This window comes from Scophthalmus maximus, chromosome 5 (assembly GCF_022379125.1).
Source record: "Scophthalmus maximus strain ysfricsl-2021 chromosome 5, ASM2237912v1, whole genome shotgun sequence".
In the NCBI taxonomy this organism is placed as follows: domain Eukaryota; kingdom Metazoa; phylum Chordata; class Actinopteri; order Pleuronectiformes; family Scophthalmidae; genus Scophthalmus; species Scophthalmus maximus.
In genome coordinates, this window is record NC_061519.1 from 4,113,429 (window position 1) to 4,126,344 (window position 12,916).

The window sequence follows — 12,916 nt, forward strand, 5'->3', positions numbered from 1 at the left end:
CCATAGAGTAGCATATTTTTTATTTCGTCGCACGTACTTATAATGACAATAAAGTCAATTCTGATACTGATTCTGATTAGATTTTCATTCAGATATCACGAGATCCTGATTGGTGCACAGGAGAAAGAGGTTTCACCTATTCCACTTGAAACCAGGGCAAGTCTCTCAATTGCAATAATTAAAACGCTTAAAAATTTGGCAATAAATCCAACTGATTCCTCAAATGATGAAACATAAGCATAAACCACTCCCATATAAAATACTGTGGTTCTGGCCACAGACCCACCCTGGGTCAAGATTAAAGAACAGCGACCGAGCACACTATCACCTGACGTAAGTGTATGGATCTGTCGATGTTCCCGAGATTCTCATAACGGTAAGCCAAGCTAGCAGACTTAACTTAAATCATGAAGTCTATTTTTGTGTTGTCAAAGCTTTTACTCGCTGCTTTGTACCTCATTAGATTTTGTCCAAATAATAATATATTACAATTTAAGGGATAAGGGTGATTTAAATACAGACAGACTAGACTGCACTTTTGAAGTCTCCCTCTTCCACTGGCTTTCTGTTTGACAGTTGCAGGGTGGGAAAACTATCACAGAGTTAATGGTAATAAAACACGAAAAACTTTATTTCTCAGTCTCAGCAAAAGCCAAAATAAAGGCACTGGTGTGAAACACCATCATCTGCCTGCAGACGGCCAAATTGGAAATGGCATTAAACCCACGTTTGTCGGTTCAATTTGTCGGTTTCTTTCAAAAACATGCATTTCTCTAACCTTATTTTGAAGGGAGAAAATGTGCTGAACAACATGTTTTCCCTTTTAACTCAGGCAGGTGGTTGAATGGCAGGTAGACAGGGGGTCAGAGTGTACTCTGAAGAAGAGACGAGATGGAAGTCTGTGTGCCTAATTGTCCTTAAAATGAGGCTTGACCCCCGCTTCGGCTACATCTGCCTGGTGGCAGGGAGAGGAGAAATGCCCGGAGGCCACTTGGATGCAGCATGTCCATTTAGCGTTAATGCCGGGACTGCCTCTCGTATGTACACCTGGCTGTCAATCAGACGGGAGCCACGGAGTGGCCACAACAGGAGACACGTGAGAAGTTAACCAGCGTCCTGATGACAGCTCTATATCCCGCTGAGGTGGAGAAATAAGAAAGTATTAAGAAGCACTCCCTGTCTGCTGTCTCCACAGATAAGTGGAGAGAAACGGCAATCCAGCATTTCTGCCCCGCACTCCTGTCCATTACATGTCTTGCTGTGACGGCCTCTGAAAAGGTTCAAACCCCGATGCAACATGCGCGCAACAATATGAGCAAATGGGGTCACTCCACCGGCTTTTATACTAAGCTTATCAGTGTAGATCATCAACCCTCCCTTGGATCCGTCTCGCTGTCTGTGCTTTCGCGTCTGAGGGGCACTTTAATGGCATTTGTGTCCTTGAGACAGCTCGACATTATTGTGTTTTCGGCTGCGCTCGCTGGCAATTGATGATTCACGAGACGAGGGCAGGAGGGCTGATAAAAGCTAATATGCTCTCTATCGGCCCCATGGCGTAATGACTTTGCAATAATCGCTGGACGATGAGGAGCGAGGGCGGCGTGAACAAGTCGGTGTTGATTTGACAGCTGCTGGGGGGTTAGAACATCTAGAACTGCTCGGTAACCACCCGGCTCCGTGCAGACCGAAATAGCTGACAGGGGGAAAGGACCGAGTGTGGCACAGTGACGTTTGCATAGCACGGTATAATCACTTCACCAGCTCCAAAACCAGAAGACTTTCGCCAACAGCCCCAAGCCGTCGCACTTAATGATGGGCCTGACATTTCTGCCCGCAGCGTTTATAATGTCATGCTCTGCAGTTAGGGTTTACCTCTGATATGACAATTAGGACAGGATATATTCTATAAGGTGTGTGAGCAACCTGCCCAACTACGAGGACTCTGTGACGACGGTGGTTATGGGATGTCAAACTCAAGTTATTATTGGAGGTGGAGCATAGTAAAAGAAAATATTGCCCCCAAAAAATGTGAAGGGAGCCATGACATGAATTCCCACCGGCAGCTGTATTTAGCTGCATTGGACAGGAAATCTGATGGTCACTGTGAACTGAAGAGGGAGGAGGATGGAGACCTGAGGCCGGAGTCATTTCACTAACTGTGCTTTCAGATTCAAAACTGAGCTTTGATTAAAATATCCTAAAGGCAGCAATGTCTTTGTTCATGGTGAGCCCTTGAACATGTTTATCACCTGTACCGTTATTAATGTCCAGCCTTTTGTAACTACTGATTTGAAAAAGTTGTATTACAATGTCTGTATGCATATATTATGGCTACAATCTTAACCATTTGTGGAAGATTTTATTATTTTTGTTATTATGAACTCTAATGAAAACTGAAATGTTCAATTAAAAAAACATTATCACGTAAATAATGGTACGATAGGGAAAAAGAAATTACATGGAATACTTCTGTTATTAGCTGCAACTGAGGCCAGAAAAAAGGTGATCAGGACATGCACTGTATATTGTACAATATCTTCTCTAAGATGATTAGGGTCCTTTTTGCATACTAATTAGGGCCCTTTATCTAATAGGTATATTAAGTCAGAGCTAATGTAAATAGCCTTTTGATGAGAGGTGATAAGTGGGCAGTGACACGTACAATATGGAAACTCAGGTGTCTCTGCCTCATAAATACATATACTGTACTTCCTGCAAACTCTCACTATAAAAGAGCCATTTCATCCGCAGTAACTTGATTTCTTTTCTGAGTGTTGACTAATTCACTTACAAGTGGTCCAATCTGATTATAGCTTGTGAGTCATGAAGGGGAAGGAAGAGAGGATGAACAGCACCACTAAATTTTGTCAAGGGAGAGTGGCATCTGTCAAAGAGCACACACACACACACACACACACACACACACACACACACACACACACACACACACACACACACACACACACACACACACACACACACACACACACACACACACACACACACACACACACACACACACACACACACACACACACACACACACACACACACACACATTTCTCTGTTTCGCCTGAGATCAGAGATCAATAGAGGACCCATGGGTGCCTCAGACATGAAACGGTTGCTGTTTTATGTAACCCTGTGCAGGTGTCACACCATTTACCAGCTGGAGCGACTGCAGGGAGAATCCTTACATCACCCCTGACCCCCCGCGCTGCTGTTCTTATAGTATATCAACAGCCAGTCAACCATGGAAATGTGAAGTCAGCATCAAAGATGGGACAAGCAGAGCTGAAAGCCAGAAGCTTTCAAAGCATGCAAAAAGAAATGATGAATTGCAGTGATGCATGAGCAGACATTTACACAAACACACATTTATTACCACACTTAGATACAGACACACAAACGCACACACACACACAGATACACACACTCACACAAAGGAACACACGCAAATCACCAATGATGACCTGTCAAATGAGAATAAGCATGTGTGGTGGATGGTGAAGCATGGCAGCATATACACCACCCTGTCGGGGCCGGCCGCGGTGCAGCTGAGGGTGATGTGATCACCAGCGGTTCACTAGGCGACAGCCATATGCAGCCATGCTAGGCCTGGCTCGCTGGATTTCACACATGGATTCAAGTCCAGTAAGCATGATGAAATGCTTGATTCTTTTTTAATTTCACCCACCAGGCTTGCACACACCAGCAGTAACAGTGTGTGTGTAGACACACACACACGCACGCACGCACCCACGCACGCACGCATCACTGTAGGTCTTCTAGTTCTTTGATAATTTTGGATTGGTATAGGGAACATTTAATCTTTGGGCTGATATTTATTATTTAAGTGAAGTTAAATTAACAACAATACAGTAATGTACATCCTGGCTACATTTCGACCTTAGTATGATTAAAATACAATGTGTACAGGATATCAATGCATTCCCAGTATGGTGGCAAATAAGACTTATTTTTCATTATTAATTAATCTAATGTATCAATCAATTCATGAATAAAACATGTCTGAGCCAATTTCCCAGAGTCAACAGAGACGAGCTCAAATGGCTTAAGTCCAGACAACAGTCTATAAAGACATAACCTGTGGATGAAGTCCAAAGTGACTGAAATCCTACTAGAAGTAGACGCAGGAGATGTTTGAGATTTTAGTTTGTAGTTTTCTGTTTGTCATTGATTACTTAATTAATAGTTTTAGCATTAAAGCATAGTATCTTAAAAAAAAAAAGAAAAAGTCCTGCAACCTAAACGACCACTTAGGTCATTTGACCAGATACAACGCGCTGGAGCTTTTCCTGAAAGAATACCTCTATTATGCGCAAAAAATGAACAAACTAACCGTTTTGTGTTGAGACAATGGTATAGCAAAGCTTTGGTGAGCTTGAGGTACAAAAACAACATGGTAAGATTGAGGGAAAGATCATATATTGGACAAAAGTAAGTACTTTGTTAAGGTTAAAGGGTATTAAAACCATCTTGATGACTGCTGGTTTGCAATGAGAAAGGATGCAGTTGTCACCTGTGTTGTAAACCAGTCCACCCACCCTGACAGGCTCCCTACAAGGACTTTGTTGCTATGCCATGCTTTGCTTTCAGTGTCACCTGACTTCCTCCGTATCTCCCATCATAGTTACTGCGGAGCTTGGTCATTGTGTCACTCGTAAACATGTTGTTTTGGGGGCATTTGCTGGAAGGTGTGATGTTCACTGACCTGATCGCCGTATGCAGCCTCACAATAAAAGGTAACTACGGGTCGTAACAGGCCACTCGCGCAAATGACCTACGGGGTGGTTTAATGGGGGTCTCTCTTAAAAACAACCACTCCAGCTTTAGAGTCTGAATCTACATTGCCAGTGTAAAGGAGCCAAAGCTAAAAGCAAGGATCAAAGCCCAATGCAATTCATTTTGGAGATTTCCTGATGTAACTGTCAACTACATAATACATGTCAAATGTATGTAGCTAGTTTATTGATACATGCCAGCAGCTGCTTTGATTTCCACATATACACTGACTTTATGTAAATATATTTCAACATTTCCTGCCCTCCTCAAGGCAGAGTAACTTCTTTTCTTGAAACGTCCATCCTCACCTTTCATCTTTAGAGTAAATTATTAGTCAAAGGTAAAGTTTATTTTTCACTACTCACTTTGAACAGGGAGAGCCCTCTCAAGAGATCTCACTGAAGTCTAAAGAGCCACGAGGCAAACCAGTGGACCGACTGTTGCTCTCCCAATCGGCCCGTCTCGCCGCAGCTCATAAAAAGCTGGCCGGGAGCGAACGCAGAGTTGTGCATTTTACATGAACACTAATGAGGAAGGCGAATACAAAACTCAGCTGTCCCCGGGGTTAGGGTCTTAATGGACCAGATCATTTGGCCATCAGTTAGACACGGGCGGCCTGCGGTGGCACATCTGTGCTGACGGAGCAGCGACAGGTCGTCAGGGACAAGATGTACAGCACCGCCTCATCTTCTCTGTGTCTGACACACGAGCACATCCATGATGCAGGAGCTTAATGCTTAATAAGAGAAGACGTTGCTGGCAGAGCGAGGTGGCCCCTGCCTGTCGCAAGTACAGTCTAAAATATAGCCCACGCCCAAGACGCACAGGGTGATGACTCGATAATGTGTAGAGGTAACTTCGTTCACCCCGATCTCCGTCATGGGAGGCGGACACACTACCAAGGCAGCTAAAACTCGCGAGTGCTACTGTAGCATCTTAGTGCGTCAGCAAGGGAGTTTTGCACACTTCACTGCAAGCACACAACTGGCTGGACCACCGTTACACGTTCACAACAAAACAAAACATGCAAGAATTAAATCCCCCTTCCAAATTTTTTCATGCTTGGTGACATTGATCAAGGCTGAATAAACCAGGATCATTAGGGAAATTAGTGTCTATTGTCTCACTCACACCTACGAGCGCTGACAGTGGGCGGTCCATCTCGGATTGTATAGTTAAATCGAACTATAGACTGTTCACATTACAGCGCTTTACTTTGTTTCAAAATGTCTGTTTTAGGTATTTTATATGGTCTGTTGGTGAAGTAGCATTGACCACTTTGAGATGGGGGATACGTTTAGTCCCCATCAGGAATAAAAACATCCAGCAGAGGTGGGGATATGTAGACGAGAAATTGGGAAAATCCCACGCAACCCCCCGGCAAATCACACCCTGCGCACGCCCTTTCGCAATTTTACTCAATTATTAACATTTCTCATATGAGCAAATATTGGAGGTTTCATTTAGTGAGTTCTGGATACCCAGGAGCCATTTCCTTCAAAATATTCTAATGACAAGATGAATAATCAAAAGCCTCACACGCAAATCTTTTTCAGGCGTTCTGCAGAAAGAATGGAGTGAATTATACACTCCATTATCATGAGAGCAATGACAACCCTGCTTGAGAAAGAATGAAGCACATAATCACATTTGGGCTTATCGAACTACTACCTGGAGCATGAAAGAGCATGCCTTGCTGCCTCTCTGTCGAGGGGAAGAAAACAGTGAAAGGGATGGAAGGGGATTAAAAAAAATAAAAATAAAATAAAACTCCACCAATCCCTGTAGGTTTCCGTAGCCCGATCGGCTTCTCAGCGACACATCCCCCACCTCAAACACCATCCATCTTCCTATATCTCCTAATGTTTCCTCCTGTCATCTATCACCAGGGCACAAGGGAGATGTGCTGCATGTTGTTGGAGCCTGAAGACAACGGGCGGCCGTACACAGATGAACTGAAACAGATGAAGGCGGGTGGGGCGCAGCTGTGTTTTGCAGCAGCAGACTCGAAACCTCAGTCGCTGAGGATTGTGTGTTGCCTACAGGTAAATTAACGCTTGGAGATTAAATGGCTCGTAGGAACAAAAACACCCAGCGACTGTGGCAGTTCAGGGTGTGTTGGTTTTCCGTGCATGTGTGAGAGGAGGGGCCCTTCCTGATGATGATTGTGCCTTTTGATTATTCTTGATTATTTCATTCCCCATCTCTCCTCCTCGCAGACATGTCCGGGCGATGACAATTGGTTTGTGAAAAAGAAACTTTCCGGGGACCTTGTGGCAAATAAAATAGACAGAGATTGACGGATAGCTGCGTGCTGCGGAGAGCTCGCCTCGTCCCGAGAGGAGGGATGGGATATTTAGTCCATTTGTTGTCCCCCGCCGCGATGTCAGTGGAGACAGTTTTGTTAAATAGGGGTAAAGCTTCCACCGAGAGGGCCAGGCTGTCAGAATCCCCAAAAGGAGGAGGTTTCAAATGGCACAAAAGAGAAGCAGCTCTGTAATAGAGAACTGCACCGAGATGACCCTGGTGACGCTTTGAACCTTTTGGAAAGGGATTCTTTTTTTCCCGCCCTTTCAGTCAGGCCAGGCAGCTGGTAGACAGTCATATTGCTGTTAAGAGTACTTAGGTTGACTGAACTATTGCTTGTATCCACACTTACCTCACTCACTCCCTCCCTCTCTCTCTGTATCTCTGGAGTCAACGCTGAATAAACACCAATAAAACACTATTGATTTGTTTACAGCCAGAGTGACCCGTGGCATCAATAGCACACCTAATAAGCACTAATATAGAATGCTAGGTCCAACAAAGTGGAGGTTGATCCATTTCTTCACTCTTTGCCTGATCTGCAGTTGGAATAAAAGACTAATTGGGTGCTATGTGATTATACACTCGAGAAGATGGAGTATTTTTCCTCAGGGCCAGCAGCCCAATGTTTTGGAAGATTAGAAGACCAATAAAAATACCTTACTGTATGATATCAAATTTCAGGGGAGCTCTTTGTGAAGATTCAACATCCGTTTCAGATTTGATTCTTCGGTTAAAAGTTCCAAAGGCTCAAACTCCTAAAGATGTGTACCTTTTTAGACATAAACGATTTTTATCTCAAAGGGGCAGAATGTTCCATTTCTCCGGTACTGTTTATCTGCTAATCCTGTGCAGGTTGATAGGGGAATTATCTAGAATGTATCCAATGCTTATGGAGATATTGACAGAAAGAAAATGGCCAAAAGCAAAAGTGTGTTCAGCCTCATCTGCAGAAGTTAACTCAGTGGGGACAGAAGAGATGAAACATGAAACCAAAAACCTGCAAGATGCTTTAGTCATCATGAAGGCATATGAAGAGCCAGGTAAAACCTATGTTCCACGTAAAGACATGATATGTCGTTTAACAGCATATGCATGTGCATGCAAAGTTGCTCCGCGATGAACTAAGATTCATTAGCATTCAATGGGGGGGGGGGGAGTGTAAGACATCCTCGTAAAAAATATGTGTGATAAATCAGATGGAACAGTTTTAATTCTGAGCCAAGAAAGAGAAAATCATTTTGGTTGTTCAGCTGCAGTTTCACACTTGAGGAGACAGCTGTGGCAGTTATAAATATCTGTATCACGAGCCGGGATCTGTATCTGTGAAGGGAGCCGAACTGCCACCGGCGGGGCTGGGCTTCTAAAAATAGCAGGCAGGCAGGCAGGCAGGCAGGCAGGCAGGCAGGCAGGCAGCTCACTCTGCCCCTGTCTCCACTGGATTTGATTAGCCCTGAAGAAAATCTGCTCCCCCAACCACCCCCCCAACCCCCTGACACTGTGTGTTTGTTTGTTTGTGTGTGCGTGTGTGTGTGCGTGTGTGTCAGCTTGTGCCTCTCTAGACGCATGGTTCACTTCACACAACCACAGATGCGCGCCTCATTGCTGAAAACGCTTACATCGGCTTTTCTGACGCATGAATCCATTTTCCTTTTCTCCAGCACGTTTAGGGTTAATATCTTGGCACATGTACAGTGATTTATGTTGACCAGCAATCTAAAAACAAATAAAACCCTGTGCAATTTATGACGCAGCAACCTTGTGTTGTGGTATCGAACTATAAAGCAAGGAATAACCTCATTTTGGTTTACGATTGATTTGAATTATTAATATTCAGACTTTTGAAGTTCCACATCTCACTAAGTTCCAGCCAAATAACCAATTTCAGTTTGAGCGCCACTGTAAGGGATATCATTGCAGAAATTGGACTATTTCATTTCATATTTGGCTGAGTTAAGAGGTGCACGTCATATAGGAGATTGTGCACTCTGCGACCCCCGACGCCAGCAGGAGGAAGCACAGTCGCAGCCTCCTCCTGTGTGCGCTCTTCTCTCACACGGTTTGCCTCGGAGGAGCGCACACGTCCACATTCGAATAGCAATCTCTGCGTTGCCGTGCCATTGCCCCGTGAACGGGAGAATATAAATTGCACTGGATGCAGCTCCGCGGCCCCCTCGACATTTGGTGTTTTGAAGATAATCACCGGGTGTGTCCGAGGGGGCCCTGCCTATTTCTGTATATCATAGATTCACTTGAAATGCCCTGGATGACATCTGTCCAGTGAATGAGCAGGACTGCACACCGGACAGCTTTACAGTGAAAGGTGGGATTACTATATCCCCCTTCTTTTTTTCCCTCTAAGCCTCACTATGTCACTCAAACTGCAAAGAATTCCCTGGCTGATGGAGTCGGACTTCAAAAATCCTAATAAAAGTCTTCAGTCTGCTGCCGCTACAGCCACATGCACGTATACTCCAATGTGGACCGTCACAGAAGGAGTGTAGATGTTACCCACCGATTTTCGCAGAGACAATGTGCATCGCACGGAGGACACGTAGGTGGAATGAGACATACGTGTGCGGTGATGAGGTGAGACGAGGAACTGACAGTGTCAAAGACGCCAAGTTGTGGATGTGCCTTCACTCTACCGATGGGGGTGAGTCACTGAAAATGTGTAAATAAATCGGCACAGCCGACGAGTCTGAGAGGCAGGACCTCCATCCCTTGCGGCCGATCCAGAATACACATTTCTCAGGCGGTTGTATTTTGGTGGGAGGATTGCAAAAGGTGCTAAGACTGAGGAATGAAAAGGCTGTCAGATAAACATGTCGACTCCTCCTGCGCCGATTACAGATCATTCATGATTGATTGCACTTACTCATCGTACAGTAAGAGGTTCCACTGTGAGAATTGCACATGGACACTCAGGGGTCACATAAATAGAAAACAAGGGGAAGAAACTATCTGTCAAAACTCAAAGTAAAACTGAGCAGTGAAAATTGGCCTAATTTGGTTTAGGTGGTTAAACGCAAGCTTAATTTGGCCCACCTAAGATCTAGATATGCAGGGAACACCCGGCTTCACTGCCAGCAAGTTTGGCTTGAAGGTTTTTCAATCTCCGGTGCATCTGTCCGTCCATCCTCCTGGCCAAAAACTGTTATTAGCAGCTAATAAAAATTCTCTCTCATTCGATCACACACAGGCACTGACAAATCAAGGTCCACATAAAACTGGCAGTATGCCTTGACAAAAACTGCTCTAACTCATGCAGAGACATCGCTCCAAAAAGTGGCAATAACTGGAATTGAAGTGTTCGCTGAGATGTCTTTGAGCAACACATCAGCACATCCTGCTAAAAATTGGAAGATCAGGACTCCGTCTGAGGATCAGTGTAGTTTGGAGGGAACGTTCTATAATGCGGAAAACTTTTTCTTCAGTGCCTTTGTCATTTAGAATTCATTCAATGCCAACATTTTTTTTTTTAGAAAGCTTCCTTTACACAATATCTGTGCGTTACATCTACAGTTTGGTTAGGGTTAGGCTGTGAACGCACCATTACACACTCAGCTCCCACAATGACTGTGACACCTTTACTGTAGGTCTTTCTACCTGGTGCATGAGAACCTTTCTTATATCAAAACTTTCCCCAAGTTGCTATTTTCTTTTCTCTCTAGGCAAACAACACCTAACGATGTATTGCATAACTTTGCGTGGATTTATGTTGAACAATGTTGCACCCGTCCACCCATTCTACATGAAGTGCTCGCTGGGCGCTGTAAGGTCTGAGTTAAAGAGCTGAAACAATACAGCACATAAGGACGATGAGTCATGCAGCGGGGGAAAAAAAACAACATTTACTATCGTACACAGAAAAATCAGTGAACAGGCACGGTGAAATGAATAACCCTGGTGTCTCCCATCCAACAGTATGTCGTCAAAATGAAAGTGCAGACAGCTCACGTCTTTACAACCTGCTTGAAGGCAGAATCCTTGCAAGACAAGAGTCCTTATGTAATATGCTTTAATTTGACAATGGATCCAACACCGTGTTCTGCGATGAAACACAGAGCTGTCACCCAGACTATGCCTCTAATAAGACTATCCGATGATTTAAATGCCCGGCTTGCCTCCAAAAAATGGCTGCTTCATTTTCCCAACCCTGCATAGGTACTGGATATCTAACAGGCAATGCAATGAATCCAAAGGGAAATTTATTGTGTACGTAACTATAAGGCATAAGGAGGACTTGTATTCGGTAAAGTAAGAACACAAACAAATGCATCACCACGTACATGCTGAGCAGAATTCACTCTTTACTGCCATCAGAATATCAGATGTTTTTAAATCTGTTAAGATAGTACAGGAAAGAAGACACTAATGTTACTTATATTTCCTTTCAGAGTGGTTCTTCTCACCTGTATGACTAAACTAAACTTTGGACACATTCACCGTGAATAACTTTAAATAAGCTCCCCCCGTTTTTGTTATCAGGGCAGGATAAGCGTGACTGTTATTCCACAGGTGTTTGTTTTTTTTACATCATAATCCAAATGCCATCCAGCTTTAATGGCTCGAGAGAACAAAATGAGAAAATTACTTGGAAAAAAGGCCAAAAGGCCAAGCGATATTTGTCTGCAGCTAATTAGTTTTTTTGCTCATTCATTTTTTTTCTTTCAAAAATCTTAAACTTCATCTGGACTTTTCATCATTTTAAACCAAAACCCCTAGTTATTTGCAGAAAATGTATGCAAAGTAGCCAAGGTAACTCGGATTTGCATTTTTTTATTGTTAAAACTGGTTTCTTTATTTAAACCCGGACAATTAGAAATTACTTTGATTAAAATGAATTCATTTTGGATTTTTTTAAAGGTAGGGTTTAACACTCCTTCATTGCTTTACACATGGTACGCTATTTCCGCTATTTTGATTGCATGAGGTTTGTTTAGATTCTTCTTCTATCTATAACACAACACCAACCAGGGAGGCATCTGATCGGTCCCGAAACATTTTGCAGAATGACATGCAGCCGGAGTCATGAAGAACCGCAGTATCGTGTCAATATATTTATAGGATAATCAGTCATTTTGATCTTTTCTGCAAATGGCTTTCACTAACCCAGCAGCTTTTGAGCATTAACAAGAAATATCCTCCTGTGCTATGTCTGCCATTGTTCATCCCATTGTCAAGAGTTGATCTGAACATCTCCTGGCGATTCACAAAGAAGAGAAAGGGGTTCCTCTGGCTGTCGAAGGTAAGACAATGCAGCCACCACGCTCGCAGCTGGTGTGGCTGTTGTGCTACAGATGACCCTCAGCAGGTGGACTCGGTCAGCCCGCCCGTTTCTTGCCCTCACTCATTCAAGGAGTCCTCCACGAAACCTTCTCCCCTGCTGATCGGCTCAATCTAGTGCCTTCTCCTTCTCCTTCTGACCTCTTTCCCCTCTGAGACACACTACCTCTTTCACACAAGAACCCTGTAAACAGCTCCCTCTCATTTCTGTGCCTGTGTTGCTCTGAGCTGAGTCCTGAGTGCATCTGCAGCCAAGGACAGACACCAGCCAAATACACTCTGTGTTCTTTCCATAAGTGTATAGCAAAATCCGAACTTAGGTTCTAAATATTTTCTAAAGTTTACCTCAAATTTTGCAAAGAGATAGACATATTGAATATATATCTCTTCAAATGTTTACAGAGTGAGAGGGTTAAATGTGCCAACCTGAGAACGTATGCTACAAGCCAGGAAACACAAACAAAAGGGGAAAAAACTGCTTGCATCTTGATCCAGGACTGAGCAAAAAAACCAA

General features: G+C 43.7%; 1 protein-coding gene across 5 annotated transcripts in view; it reads right to left on the reverse strand.

Annotated features, from left to right (window-relative positions):
- Positions 1 to 12,916, reverse strand: part of trappc9 (trafficking protein particle complex subunit 9) — a 165,841-nt gene that overhangs the window by 94,716 nt on the left and 58,209 nt on the right. The window lies entirely within an intron of this gene.